The sequence below is a fragment of the Marmota monax genome, unplaced genomic scaffold (genome assembly GCF_021218885.2).
Source record: "Marmota monax isolate L192 unplaced genomic scaffold, Marmota_monax_Labrador192_F-V1.1 WCK01_AAM20220418_F8-fsc00317, whole genome shotgun sequence".
In the NCBI taxonomy this organism is placed as follows: Eukaryota; Metazoa; Chordata; class Mammalia; order Rodentia; family Sciuridae; genus Marmota; species Marmota monax.
Window position 1 is genome coordinate 96,430 of NW_026693234.1, and position 12,815 is coordinate 109,244.

Here is a 12,815-nt window from a genome sequence, read left to right on the forward strand (position 1 = left end):
GTGGAGAGTGCACGCTGCTTGGGCCTGCTCTCTGGGTCCTGAGCATGGGGTAGGATTTGGAGGTGGCGGCTGAGTAGGTGCAGGCAGCGGCGTACAGTCGTTAGGGGTTTCATTCATAAAGTGGACATTTGACAAACTTGTACTGGGAGACTGTTTTGTGTCAAGCCCCTGCTAGCATCTTCATGCTGCAGATGAAGAGGGGGGTGCCCAGCACACCTGCCACTCGGCTGGAGCTTAGCAGGAGAGACAAGGACAAAATTGACCAATTACAACACAAAGACACCTGGAGAATGTGTGAGTGGACCAGAGAGACTGATCCAGTCCCTCTCTCTCCCTTTCTCTCATCCCCGTCTCCTTCTTTTCTTTTCTCATTGACTTTCCTTTTTCTCTAAACTCACCCAACCTCACTTCTAATCTCTCCCTCCCACACATCCATTCACTGTAGGGACCGTCTACTATTTTTTTTTAATGCTGGAGATTGAACCCAAGGGTGTTTTTCCACTGAGTTACAGCCCCAGCTCTTTGTATTTTTTAAATTTTGAGACAGATTCTCATTAAGTTGCTGAGGCTGGCCTCAAACTTGGAATCCTCCTGCCTCAGCCTCCTGAGCCGTTGGGATTACAAGCATGAACCACCAAGTCCAGTTCAACCATATACTTTTAAATAAATCTAATTCCATTGTTCCCTTATTCAAACCCTGTGTGTGAATGAATGGCTTCACACTTAGAACCAGGTCTAAAACCCTTCAAGGGCCTGAGAGCTCAACAGTCTTCCTCCCACCTCACCACTGCCCTCTGTTCTTTCCCTAATGCATACAGTTTTTTTTTCCTTTCCTCAATAAAGGTAGGGGGTCTGCATTCAATGGATGCATACAAATACTGACTTTCCTGCTTATTATTAGCTGGGCAATTTGAGGGAAAGTTAGTTTACCTCTCAGCGCCTCTGTTTTCTCATCTGCAAGTGAGTATAATGATAATGCCCACCTTATAGGGTTGTTGGGAAGATTAAATGAGCTAATACACACAGAGAGCTTGGAAAGCACCTGGCACAGAGAAAACAATAATGTTAGTCAATGCCATTGTCACCAGCATTCCTAATGCTTTGGCTTGAAGGTCTTGCAAGTCTTGTTGATCCAATCTAATTAAGTACTCTTTTATACCCTACCAGAATATCCTATATTTTCTTCTTAAATCAATTACAAGTAGTCATTATTCAATTATGGGTCTGGCTCTTGGCTTAAAATCTGTCTTCTCTTTACACTAAGTTCCTTGAGGGATGGCTCCACATCTGTATCTCTGTGCCTGGAGCTATGTCTGGTAAGAGAGAGATGTCTAATTCAAGAATGCTGAATGGATAGATGGATGGTTGGATGGACGGATGGAGCAATGAATGAAAAGGGTGGCTGAGGACATTCTATAAGAAGTGACCCTGAGTTGGAGTTTGAAAAGGTGAACATGGATTTATAGTTGAGTGGAGAGACAGGGGTGTTGAGGAGAAGAAATCACAGTGGAAGAAAACAGCTGGAGCTAAGGTAGAGAGAGAAAGGAGTCTCTGGGAACCACTAACAGATCAGTGTTGCTTGGTGGTGGTGGTGGTGGTAGGCATCTTCTTCTCTTTCTCTTGCTGTCTCTTTTAAAATAGACTTTATATTTTAGAACAATCTTAGGTTCCCAGCAACATTGACCAGAAGGTACAGAGGCTTCTCATACACTATCTGCCTCCACCCCCTACCTAGCCTTCCCTTCCATCTTTTATCAGACTGGGGAGCTTGTCATAACTGCTGACGCCATGAGGACATCATTATCATTTAGCATCCACAGTTTACACCAGGGCTCACTCTTGGTGTTTTATGTTCTATGGGTTTGGACACCTGTAAGATGTCAGTATATGCTCTGTATTCCACCTATTCATCCCTCCCTGCCCCCTACTCCCTGACAAACACTGACCCCTCTACTTTCTCTATAGTTTTGCCTTTTCCAGAATGTCATACAGTTGAAAATTATACAGTATGTAGCACTGAATAATATGAACTTAAGTTTCCTCCATGTTTTTTCATGGCTTGGTAACCATTTTTTTAGTGATGAATAATATTCCATTGTCTAGATGTAGCATCATTTATTTATCTATTCATCTATGGAAGGACATCTAAATTTTTGGCAATTATGAACAAAGCTTCTATAAACCCTGGGTGCAGAATTTTGTGGATGTGTTTTCAACTCCTTGGAGTAACTATCAAGGAACATGATTGCTGGTTCATACAGTAAGATTTTTTATATATATATATATATATATATATATATATATATATATATATATATTAAGAAACTGCCAAATTGTCTTCCAAACTGGTTGTATCATCTTGCATTCACAGGAGCAAATGAATGGGAGTTCCTAGTGCTCCACATCTCAGCCAGCATTTGGCATTGTCAGTATTATGGATTTTGGCCATTCAAACAGGTGCATAGTGTTATCTCATTTCTGTTTTAATTTGAATTTCTTTGGTGACAGGATGCTGAATGTTATTTCATATGCATATTTGTTTTTCATCTCTATGTCTTCTTTGGTGAAGATCTTGTTAAGGTTTTTGGCCCATTTTTTAAAATAAGACTTTGTTTTCTTAGTGTTACATCTTAAGAGTACTTTGCATATCTCAGATAACAGTTCTTTATCAGATATAAAATATTTTTGAAAATATTTTTTCCTACTCTGTGGCATTTCTTTTATTTTCTTGACCTTATCTTCTCCAAAGCAGAAATTTTTAATTATAATAAAGTCCCAGTTTATCAATTTTTTCTTTCATGACCATGATTTTCATATGGTATATAAAAAGTCATTGCCCAATCCTCATTTGTCTAGATTTCCTTACATATTATTTTATAGAAATTTTATTGTTTTGTACTAGAAAAACTAGAGATAGTAGGACATACCTCAACATTGAAAAAGCCATATATATATATAATCCAAGGCCAATACCATTATAAATGGAGAAAATTTGAAAACATTCTAAAAACTGGACCAAGACAAGGATGTCCTCTTTCACCACTTCTATTCAACATATTCCTTGAAATGGCAAGAGCAATTAGACAGAAGAAAGAAATTAAAGGGATAAGAATAAGAAGAACTCAAACTATCTCTATTTGCTGATGATATGATTCTTTATTTAGAATACCAAAAAAAAAGAACTCCACCAAAAGACTTTTAGAACTCATAAATTAATTCAGCAAAGTAGCAGAATATAAAATTAACACACATAAACCAATTGTGTTCCTATAGATCCGTGATGAATCAACCGAAATAGAAATTAGGAAAACTATCCCATTCACAATAGTCTCAAAAAATATAAAATATTTGAGAATCACTCTAACAAAAGAGGTCAAAGACCTCTGCAATGAAAACTAAAGAAAAATAAAGAAAGAAATTGAAGAAGACCTTAGAAGTTGGAAAGATCTCGAATCTTCTTGGATAGGCAGAATTAATACTGTCAAATTGGCCATGCTACCAAAAGTGCTACACAGATTGAATGCAATTCCTATTAAAATTCCCATGATATTCTTCATAGAAATAGACAAAGCAGTCATGAAATTCATTTGGAAAAATAAAAGTGCCAGAATAGCCAAAGCAATCCTCAGCAAGAAAAGTGAAGCAGGAGGCATCACAATACCAGAACTTAAATTATACTACAGAGCTATAGTAACAAAAACGGTATAGTGTTGGCACCAAAACAGACTTGAAAACCAATGGTACAGATAAAAGACAGAGATACAAACCCACATGCATACAGTTACCTCAGACAATGGTTCCATAAACCTGCATTGGAGAAAATATAGCCTCTTCCACAAATGATGCTGGGAAAACTAGAAATCCATATGTAGCAAAATGAAATTAGACCCCTATCTCTCACCTTGCACAAAAACTAAACTCAAAGTGGAGCAATAACTTAGGCAGTAGACCAGAGACCGTGCACCTACTAGAAGATAAAGTAGACCGAAATCTCCATCATGTCAACTTAGGGATGGAATTCCTCACTAAGACTACTAAATTGCCAGAAGTAAAATCAAGAATCAATAAAGGGGATGGTATCAGACTAAAAGCTTCTTCACAGCAAAAAAAAACAATCAAAATGTGAAGAGAGCTCACCGAATGGGAGAAAATCTTTGCCACCTGCACCTCAGATAGAGCATTAATCTTCAGGATATATAAAGAACTCAAAAAAAAAAAAAAAAAAAAAAAACTTAACACCAAACCCCCACCCCCCAAAACCCAAATAACCCAATTAATAAATGGCTTAAAGGAAATGAACAGATACTTCACAGAAAAAGAAACATGATGTGTCAAGAAATTATAAAAAAGTGTTCAACATCTCTAGCAATTAGAGAAATGAAAATTAAAGCTACACTGATATTTCATCTCACTCCAGTCAGAATGGCAATTATCAAGAGTACAAGTAACAATAAGTGTTGGTGAGGATGTGGGGAAAAGGTACATTCATACATTGCTGGTGGGACTGCAAATTGGTGCAAACACTCTGGAAAGTAGTATGGAGATGCCTCAGAAAACTTGGAATGGAACCAGTATTTGATGCAGTTATCCCACTCCTCAGCATATACCCAAGGGACTTAAAATAAGCTTACTATAGTGATGCAGCCACATCAATTCACAATAGCTAAGCTATGGAACCAACCTAGGTGCCCTTCAACAGATGAATGGACAAAGAAAATGCGGTATATAGTCACAATGGAGTATTACTCAGCCATCAAATCCATAAGGATTTGGCATTTGCTGGTAAATAGATGGAACTGGAAACTATTATGCTAAGTGTAATAAGCCAATTTCCCTCAAAACAAAGGCCAAATGTTCTCCTGATAGATGGATGATAACACACAATGTGGGAGGGTAGGGAAGAATAGAAGTAATTTGGATTAGACAAAGGGGAACGAAAATATGTGAGGAGGGATGGGAAGAAGAAAGAAAGTAGAATGAATTGGACATGAGTTTCCTATATTCATAAATTAATTCATGACCAGTGTAACTCCACATCATGGACAACCACAAAAATGGGAAGTTACACTCCATGTATGTATAATATGTCAAAATAACTAAAAAGAACAAAGGAATTTTTTTAAAAAAAGGAAGTTTCATAATGTTATGTTTTACTTTTAGGCCCGTGAGTTCAATGATTAGAATCTGAATGGTATATGGCCTGTGTCTCAATTCATTTTTCTACATATAAATGACCATTTGTTAAAAGACTATCTTTTCTCCATTGTATTGCTTCCCACGATGCCTTTGTCAAGGATCAGTTGACTATACATATATGTGGTCTATTCCTGTGCTCTCAGTAGATCAATGTTTATTGATCTATGTCTATTCTTTTGCCAATACCACATTGTCTTGATTACTTTGGTTCATAGTGAATCTTGAAACTGGGTACCATCTATCCTCCGATTCATTCTTCTCTTTCAGTGTTGTGTCGGCTATTCAGGGTCTTTTGTCTTTCCATATAAAGTTTAGAATCAGTTTGCCAATATCCACAAAATAACTTCATGGGATTTTGATTGGGTTTGCATTGAATCATGGATCATCTTGGGAGAGGTCTGTTCTTTTTCGGCTCTTGTTTTCTGTGTATGTATCCTTAACCTCTCTGAGCCTGTTTCCTCATCTGCAAAATGTGGATGATAGATGATAGTACTTTATACCATTTATTTCATTATTCCCCTCACAGTGTGAATGGCATTAATGAGATTATACATGGGAGGAATCTTACACCATGCTTTCTGGATATTGTAAATTACTCAGCCAGTATTAGAACCATTCCCTGTGACCTCCATCCCCTCCTCTCCTGCCCTCTTTGCTCTTTAATGTACCTCTTCTTGAGATCCCGTCTCACTCAGATTCTAAATTGTGTCTTTCCACTTTCATTTTTCAAAATCATTTATTTGTTTTTATTTCTTTTTGAGCCAACCTTTCTTGGCACCTCTGCTACCCTCTTGTACTCTGTACAGAGGGGAAGAAAAACAAAAACCAGGTTCTCTCCCACTGTAGAATCAATGGCTGGCTCTAGTAGCCAAGCAGTATGGAGTCCCGAGTTTCCTTCCTTTTCCCATTAGAATTGGGACTGAGAACCTGTCAGAGACAATCTGGGTCCAACTTGCTGCCTCAGCAGTACTTTATCCTTTGCATAACTCAATGATCTGCCTCTCAGCCTAGTCCTGAGCACCTGAGGGTCCTTAGTTCCTAGACCTCCACATGGATATTCGAGCCCTACTCTGCACCTGAGCCCAGTCAAGTGTGTGCTTAGAGCTGAATGAAATGGGAGGCCAAGGCACCCAGGAGATGGTGACCAAGCCTGCACTGGGCAACCCCTCCACTATGAGGCTTCACAGGTGTCTCATGCACACATCTCTGAGTGCCATTACCTAGAACTTATCCTATCATTGAATGGAGGATGGAGTGTGCCTTTCCTAGGATCAGCTTTTATAAGGGGAAGAAAGGGTAAGAGGACAGGGACATAAAAGGGCGATAAACATAAGATCTCTTTTTCCTGCATCCCCTGGGCACACGGAGCCCAGGAGCTGACATGAATAAGTTGTACCCAGATGCCACAGACTGACACCCCGCAGAGGCTTACATAATATAGTAGTAAACCCAACCCCAAAGCCTAAGGATGACACAATTTACTTTAAGGAAGGAATAACAGCTGCCATCCCATAGTAAGAAGTTGGCCTTAGAACTTCTCAGCGCATGAAGCTCTTTGATTTGCTCCTTGGTTTGCCCGTCCCCATCTGGCACCTGAGAAGACATCACTAATAGATCACAGCACATACTTCTGCTGAACCTGAACTCAGTCTTGGAAATCCTTTTAACAAAGCCAGGACTGATCTTGCAACCCCTTAAGAACTAAGCTCCCTTCTGCTGATCTCACACTCCAGGGTGGGAGGCTTGACTAGGAAGGGACTTTAGATTTATCTTCCTCATGCCCTGACATTAATCTTCTGCTTTTTATTTCTCACAGGTTTACTAAATTTATGCAATTGCAAAAAAAATCATCTATAAAATCAAACCATGAGATATTTTTAATGCTCATTCATGGTTCATTAGGAGTCAGTTCACTGGGGCAAAGGTTTGAGAAAGTTCTTGGCAGTGGGCCAAACAGTCTTAGGTTATTTCTGGCTAGGGGATGTCTTGACGTTTCAGGGAATTTGGAGGAGGCCATTGCAGGGAAGGCACAGTCTATTCTGGTGGTCCCCAGATTTTGCTGCACATTACAATCTCTCAGGTAACTTTCAAAACTGATGCCTTGGTGGTACCCAAGCAGCATTAAGTAATATTAAAATTGAGTGGGTGGGCATCAGGAGGCATCAGGAGTTCTTAAAGATGCAAGGTGATTCTGATGTGTAACCAAGTTTGGAAACACTGGTCTGAACACCATACTGCTTTACAGCTATGTGTCTCCCTTCTCAAAGATGCCTTCAGAATTCACCTCATGCTCACAATAGCTCCATGAGGCCTTTTGAGCAGGTGCCACTAGCCCACAGTACAGATGGGGGAATTTGGCCATAGAGAAGAGAAGTGATTTTTCTAAATTCAAACAATATGGGTTAGCAGTGGAGTCCTGGGATCTTCTCTTACAGGACAGAAAATATTGCTGTATTGGTGTTCAGAAAGATGAACATTTTCATATTAAAAAAAGATTATTTGGGGTGCACTGAAGGATTAATGTATCACCTCCTTAAAAGTCCCATCTTAGGCTGGGAATGTAGCTCAGTGGTAGAGCACTTACCTAGCATGCAAGAGATCTTGGGTCTGGTCCCCAGAATGACACACACACAGCACATTCCACCTTGGAAGAACAAAATGGCGCGCGCACACACACACACACACAATCAGCAATATAGCAACTAAAGATATAAAAAAGGGAAGCACTAATCAATGGCATTCCTGTCCCAGGCTCACGACAATCCAAGAAGCAGGAGGCCCTCCACACAGGAAGGTTTCCACGGAGGGAGGTGTGTGAAATGCAGGGCTGTATGAAAGGAAATAGATCCCCATAACACCTTCCTCTCAGGCTGAGCCACAAGGTTCAGTAGCTCACGTAATGAGGTTATTCCAACCTGGAGGCCAATTGGAAAAGCAATTACAGACCATTACAGCCCCATTGCACAGCTCCTGAGCCCTGACCGCCTTGGCGCCTTTCCTGTATCCATCATCCCTGCCCCTCTTCAGTTTGCAGGCGGCGCCAGTGAGGAGAAGCAGGGGCCTTGGTTTACGCAGGCTGCATAGGTTCCCAGGAAGGAATATCTGACAGGGGTTTGCCCCGCCCCTCCCGTTCAGTGATCATTTGGACAACAACTCTTAAGCAGGATGGATTCACACGCACATCCCTCTGTATGGCAGGCACTGTGTGAAATCCATGTGCAGACACTGTCTCATTTAACCCATTACCTAATAGTAAGTCTTTATTAGTCACTAGCCCCGTGAGCACTACAAGGACCCACCTCCTGAACTTTCCACCATCTCCCAATAGCACCACCCACAGGGGACCAAGCCCTCAGGAGCTTTTATGGGGGAACATTTAGATCTAAACCATAATAGTGGCCCTCCTGGAAAGTAGCACAGAACTCAAACACAGGATTCCACACCAAAATGTATCCCAGTACTCATCATCCCAACGTTCTCCTTCCCCCAGATATGAGAACCTCTGCCAGCTTCGCTAATTACTTCTAACCCTTAGATACCCAGTTTAAGGGTTACTTGCCACCTTTGTGAAACTGCCATTACTTCCTCCCCCAACCCCGCTTTGCTCTGTTCCTGCCCCACCCTGAACACACTTCCATTGAAACAGAAAAAAATCCCTTATTGTGTGGTTTAGTTTCTTATCCATGCAGCAGGAAAATATGGTGAAGCATAAAGAGATGTGTTTTGTGCCAAGTGTTTAACATGTTTCCTGCCTCTCCTCTGCCCCCACTGAGCGAGTCCAGGGCGGAGGGCAGCTTCTATCAGCTGCTCTCGTCAGGTATGGCTACCGTGTCAGCAAGTGGCATGCAATTGAGCCCAACGCTGACTTTTAAATTTCATCACAGGCTCTTGAAATCAACAAAACAAGGGCTTTGAAGCAAAAGGCTCTCAGCGTGTCAAGAGCCCACGTACAGGTCTTAACAGACCAAGAAGCTCTATCAAGCACATTTTTTCCCCCTGCCTATCAGTGAGCCAGGGGAGGAGAGACTCAGAGAGAAGAGCCAGAGAACAAGGTGCTGGTGAGCATTCTGGGGAAGACAGAGGGAAGGTGGCTCATTTCCATAGCCTGGGAAAGTGAGCAAGATACCCCTGAGTAGGAATGATGGAGCCTGGGCAGAGAGGACCCTTGCAACTCCTGGGGCCCCAAGAAGGTTTAGAACATGAGAAATTCTATGTGATTTCAAAAGGGATGTGTATATGACTGAGAAAGAGCTCATTGGAGATGTCAAAAGAGATGCAATATGGACAGTCTAATAGGATCATATCCCCATTTCCAGCTTAGGGCAGGTTCTCCTTCCTTAGGATGCTCCAAAGGTCACTGTATTCTTCCTTCAGACAGAACCTCTGGCTGGATACAGATTTTCTTGACAGAACTGATGGGATTTCCCAGTGCCTATGTCATGCCCAGGACTTTAGCCTCTAGGCTCAGAAAGTGGGTGGGGTTTCTAGTGTGCCCTGTCCATCATCTTGCTTGAAATGGGCTGCTGCTATTTTAGTCTGATGGGGAGATCATGACATCCTGGTTGGGCAAATGGGATCTGACAGCTTGGTGTGGGGCAGAGAGCATCATCCATGAGGTTCCCACCATGGGGAGCCTTTAAATACACTTACTGTTGGGTTGTGGCTGGTAAGCTTGGGTACTTGAGTGAGGGAAGGACAGTTCTCAATGCCTGAATCCAGACCTTTTTCTCTTCCACCCAGGGGCAGAAAAGCAGCAGAATGGGAGCTTTGCTATATCATGGCTCTATTCGTTCCTCTCAGAAGATTCCAACTTTAAGAAACTTAGCTGGGAGGGTGAGCCTCCTGACTCCACCACACATCAAGCCTTCTCCATGGGAAGCAAAGAAGAAGCTAACTTCCATCATGGCAAAAGTGACATTTTATGCAATGGAGGGTGTGCATGTGTATGTGTGTGTGTAAGAAGAGGATGAAACTTCCAATTTTGGCTTTGAAACCTCAGGGCTCTTAATCCAGTGTGAGCCAGCAATGCGTCATTATAAGCAGCATCTAATTTATTGATTGAATCCCTATAAATGCCAGCTAACAAGATTGCCACAAAAGAATGTCCCCATAAAAGATCCAGAAGGTTTCTCTTGCAAGAATAAGAATAGAGTTGCATTTCTACGTTCAGTGTGCAAATGGAAGAAGGTGTCGTTTTGGCAAGTTCTATAACCTGCTAACTAAACCTTGGTGGCTGGGAAGCCACCTGCAAGCCCGTCTCCTGGGATTCATGGGGGGCATGTGAGTGCACACTCATGCGTGACTGTCTGTCTGCGGGCCTCTCGGAGAATGTAGGGGATCTATGCACAGGTGTGTGTGTACACACATTAGATGACAGGAGTGTGTGTAGTGTCATTTGTATACCTATGTTAATGTGCACTCTGAACTCCTTGAGGGCAGGGTCTGTAGCTTCTTTATCTAACAATCCCAATGGGTACCACATACTTAGTAAATGTCAATCAACATAGAAAAGAAGTGCATGTGTGTCCATGAGTCTCTGAGGTGGGCTTTGATGATATGTCGGAGTGTGGGGGCCACACATGGGCATTGGGGTGTAGACAATTGTGATTCTCAGGGAAGGCGTTTGCATAGCTGAGAGTCTAGATTGAGGGTATATGTCCTTCCTCTAAAGACAGTGGCATTTCAGTCTCCAGCTTCCCTTAGGGACCCTGCTACCCTCTTGGGCTTCCTACTTGCTCACTCCTGATTATTCCCAGGAAACTTTCCAAGGCAGGAGTATCTTGTGGGGTTCATCCATAGGTAATGCATATATTCTGGTTGATTTACTTTGGAGCATGGTCCCTAGAGGCTGCTGACAACATCATGATGTTCCTGAGTCTCCACCTCCAGTCTTGCTCATGAAGGTTCTGGTCCACCATGGCTCCTTAGCCCCAACTGTTCATTCACACCCAATCACAATTCCTGCCTCTTTTTTGGCTTTGGTTCCTGAAAAGATCTTGACTCTCCCTGCCCCTCTTTGGAAGATTTGAATTCCTCTTGCCAGACTGACACTCTTTGGATAATCTTGACCATCACTGATGGGATCTTCTGTCCCATCCACCTCACCCAATGACACTGGTATCACGTTAAATTGTTAGCTAAGGACCTGTAGCTAGCTCATGACTACTTCCTTAATTAATGATTTGTCTTGGTTTACTCTATTACTTGCTCTCCAGAAAGAGAGGGGGAGTGGAGGGGGGCAGAGAGAAAGACAGAGATTGGTAGAGGTGAAATTGTTCTTGGAAAACTTCCACCACAACCTTTTCATTTTACAGATGAGGACACTGAGACCCAGAAAGGGAAGTATCTATTAAATTATTTATTCCTCAGAGATTGTATTGAGTGCTTACTATGGTCCAGACCCAGGGCTAGTATCACGGTCTCTGGGGGAGGGTAGACATGTACATGGGCCATTATGGCTCTGTGTGATGGAGGTTGTTATAGGCAATCTCACATAGGGGAGCATTATTACATAGATAACAGAGAGGAGGACTCCTACACAGATAGAGGAAATGAGGGAGGACTTCCAGAGCAGGTTGACATGTGAGTGGTTTCCTGAGTAGGAGCTCCCCAAGGAAAGGGGCTGAGGAAGCTTGGGCAGATGGAGAAGCTTCTAATCTAATGCATTGCTATGGGCTTCTTTCCAGGGCACCTGCTTCTCCTTCTGAATATTCCAAAAAAAAATGTGGAAGAAAGATGAGTGGAGAGAAAGTAGAGATGAATACTAAAGGTAAGAAAGCATGGATGGGTGAGAGTGGATGAGTGAGTGAGTGAATGAAGTCCACACGACATGTGTCCATCATGGGCTGGTACGTCACAGATGTTAGCTCATGTAATTCAGACCATGTTCTGATTATTCTCATTGGACAGATGGGTCACCTGAAGCCAGGAGAGACTGAATGGCTTTCTCGTGTCATATAATCAAGGAGGGGAGCAGAAGTCAGATCCAGGTCTGCCCAGCTCTGAAACCAGAGTGGTTTCTCCACTCTGCCCTGCTGTCAATTGTCACCAGCTGACTTTCGAAGACATCACATAAAAAGAATGGAAAGGTAATGTATCGCCCAAACTCTCCCCTCTACGTATCAACAGGGATGGCAGCCCTCATTCCTTATCCACCAGGCATCTGCTTCTAGGCCACCTTTCTGAAGCACAGGTGAGACTCTCCCATTTGCCTATATTCACATCAGTGAATCAAGTGAGTCCCTGTCAGTAAGCTTTTATTGATGGGACCTTTACCAGTCTCTGAATCTGCTGAATCTTCATCCTTAGGTGAAGCCAAATGAAGTTTGATTTTTAATTCACCTCGCAGAGTCGTAAAGAAAACCAGGGAGGCAGCTAATGCTCAAACCCTGTCCTTTTCAGGCCCCCAGCCAGGTCTGCTGAGCAGACGTTGACCAGGAAGCACATCCCAGTCCTGTCCCGGCCATGGTGCTCCACGGGAGCACTGGGGGCAGCTTTGAGAATGCTGGTGCCCAAGCCCCTCCTCAGAGGGTGTGGTGTCATTGGACCCTGGACATCAAGAGTCTTAGACATTCTCCACAGGGGGGTGGGCAGCTGGTGCTGAGAATCATCAGCCCAGG